This window comes from Polistes canadensis, unplaced genomic scaffold (assembly GCF_001313835.1).
Source record: "Polistes canadensis isolate GaletaPanama2010 unplaced genomic scaffold, ASM131383v1 scaffold_123, whole genome shotgun sequence".
NCBI lineage: Eukaryota > Metazoa > Arthropoda > Insecta > Hymenoptera > Vespidae > Polistes > Polistes canadensis.
Genome location: NW_014569670.1, coordinates 226,118 through 229,757, shown reverse-complemented (window position 1 = coordinate 229,757; position 3,640 = coordinate 226,118).

Below are 3,640 nucleotides of genomic sequence, written 5' to 3'. Positions count from 1 at the left end.
ATTAACAAGATAAATAAAATCAAGCTTGTTAAATCTTACCTTTAGAACATAATTACCATCAAGTATATATACTATATCTACATACACATATATACATATATATATATACATGAGAATGTATTCGTCTTTTCTTAAAGATCAAAGAGCTTTTGACGTTCGTGTAAGTAATAAAAAACAAAGAGATAAGTTTAACTAGATAGGAAATAAACGCGTTCGACTTGCATTTGCTAGGGAATAAAAGGGTGAGCAGGAAAGAGGTTACACCATAGGGAACGAAAGGGGGAGAGTAAATAAGTAAGTTGAAAAGGGAGAAAGGGAATATAGGGAAGGCACTGTAATAACGTTCTTCATGACATTTTCCGGTCACCGGAAGATGGGGTGGGGGGCGGGGGGGGAGGAGGGGACAGGTTTCATGCACACGCACTTCGTTCGTTCGTTCGTTTTTTTTTCACGCGTATGTGTGTATGTATGTGTAACTCACGAAGAATATGGTGAAGTTAGGGTTCGTCGAACCCTTTTTATATTTCTCATGCGAATCGTATACATTCCTAGTAGAAACTAGAGGAAGTTAGAATATAAGTAAAATTGGCCTTGAAAGAATCATTAAAAAGATGATTATTATGATGGATGATAATAATCTATAATGGTAGTAGGGTATTTATTCGTTACCTTAGAATTATATTTTCGTGACCAATAACGTAACGTAATTATTATTCCTTATATACAGAAGAGTATATTCTTAAAATTAAATAATACTTTATATATGGTGGAGATCAAAAAATATGTTTCAAGTTTAATAGATAGGGGAATAATAAAAATAAAACAAAAAAGAAAGGAACAAATATATATATGTGTGTTTGAATTTTAATAATTTAAAATTGTTATTTCTTATATATGTACTTCATATATTATTCAAATGAAATGTACTTTATATATAGTGGATTAAAATATATATGTGTATTTGAATTTTAATAATTTACAATTGTTATTTTCATATATTATTCAAATTAAATATACTTTATATATGGTGGATTAAAAAATATATTTCAAGTTTAATAGATAGGGAAATAATAAAACAAAACAAAAAAGAAAGGAACAAACATATATATATATGTGTGTTTGAATGTTAATAATTTACAATTGTTATTTCTTATATATATACTTCATATATTATTCCAATTAAATAATACTTTATATGTCGTGAATTAAAAATATTAAAAAATATTCTAAGTTATAGATAAAGAGACAAAAAAGAAATAAATATATATATATATATATGTTTTTGAATTTTTTTTTGTAGAAAAGGTTTAAATCTTGTCTTATCTATTAAACCATTTCCAGATTTACCATGACCATCGTGTATTTAATTAAGAATCGACGAGAGAAGTCGAGTAGCAATGATTCGAGTCTTAAACTTTCAGGCAGCTGCCTTTTTACCAGCTGATTTTTAATTAAACAAAATTTAATTAAAACACTAACACACGTACGCACGTCAACGATAAGCCAACATAACCGGTGTACAATCGGTACAAGATTTCAAAGAAAATATTCAAGAAACGTACCAACGTAAATGCGAGAAGTAAGTTTAAGAATTGAAACGAGTTAAACACACATACACACACATCTATGTGTATTTCCCTTCTTTTGCGGTTGAACTTAGAAATATCATAAAAAAAAAAAAAAAAAAAAAAAGAAACGAAGATAAAAGGGAACAAAGTTAAATGATTTTATCGATAGTATCTTTACGTGTTATTGGCACATTTTTGTATGCTTCACCACCATAGCAAATGGTTGTTGGTATAGAAGTCTCCGATTTTCTTTCCTGCATACGAAAATTTAAAAGTGTTTTCTTACCCCCCCCCCCCTCCCTCCCACACCCATCTCTTCCTTCTTTTTCATATTTTTTTTTGTTTCTTTTTCTTTTTCTACGAAATAAAATACATTTTTATATCTTCCTCTCTTTCTTACTTACTTACTTACTTACTTACTTTCTTTCTTCGTTTCTTTATTCCTTCCTTCCTTCCTTCCTTCCTGTATCCTTTCGTGGATAAAAAAAAAAGAGAGAGAGAGAGAAGAAAAAAAAAAGGGACAAAGGACAGTGTCGTCGCGTCGGAAAAAGATTGTGTCGTAGCTGGCTTGTTAATCGTTGAATAAAATTTCACCAAGGACTTTTTTAGCATGAAAATATTCCGTAGTTAAACTTTGTGTGATATTTTAAACTTATTCAAATATCAAAGAAGAAATATAGCATTTAAAAATTGTCTCGACGAAGGTATAATAATATCCCATTTCTTTTTCATTTTCTTATTTCCCATAAAAGAATCTTCTTCTTATTTTTCTTAAAAATAAATGAGAACAAATTTGTATCTAAAATTGTTATATAATATCTCGTAAATAAATTCTTTATTTTCTACTTGTCGAGAAATGAGATTATTTATGTTATTTGATTTTTTGTTTTCAATTTACTTTTTTTATCATTTAAATATACGAAATTGTGAATAAATACGTGTATACAAATATATGTATATATATATATATATATATATCATGATCAAATTTTCCTACAGACATTTCGAGGAATATCATTTAGCAATCTAATTTCGTGGTTACCATGTTGAATTTCCAGCCAAAGTATTAATAAGGTTAATTAACCATAGAACGACGAAAAGCTAATATCCGAGTACAGTTTTAGCGCTTAAATAAGTTTCACTAAGTAACTAAGTAAATCTCTCAAATAGAAACCTATTTATTTATACTCTCAAATACGTATCGTATAGTTGTGTAAATTTATTATTTTTAGATTATACGAATAGACATCTATAACGAGAAAATTAATAATTTCTTCCTATTTTTTATTTTTATTTTTTATTTTATTTCAATTATATTTTTCTTCTCTCTTTTTTTTAATATTCTATATTATATTTCGATGATATAATCAAACAATTGGATTAAATTTATTATACGATTAACGAGATATGATTTAAAAAAAAAGAAAAAAAAATTCAATCATCTTTTGAAAGAAAGAAAATTAACTTAACGTAAAATGAAATATCATTTGAATATATTACTTAATTAAATGTGATAAATTACCAATTAATTATTCAACAATCTTTCGTAAATCTCGAGATATAAACCAATCAAGTCTTGAAACGTAACAATCTCTACCTTATTTATCTTATTTTCTGCTATTACTATATTTTGATCATCTACGAGAAAATTCCTTTTAAGATACTAACAAGACTGGAAACTTATTAAAAAAGAAATAATTAAAATAGGAGACATATATCAAATTATCAAAATAACAAATCAACGTTATAATCGATTAACGTTAACAAATTCAATTCTAAAGTTATATGGATATTATTTATTACGAATAATGTGGATTATATTTGATGAGACCTGATAATAATTATAATATTCTCAAAAGATACAAAAAATAATTTAAAGCAGAAACTTATCAGAAAAATTTTCTATTACGAATAATATGAATTGTACAACAAATCATGCATACATATAAATTCGTTAATAAAGCTTAATAATTTATATTTATCAACTTTAACACAGTACGAGTAATATAATTACAATAATAATATTTTCAAAAGATACAAAAAATAATTTCAAGCTAAAATTTTCTATTACG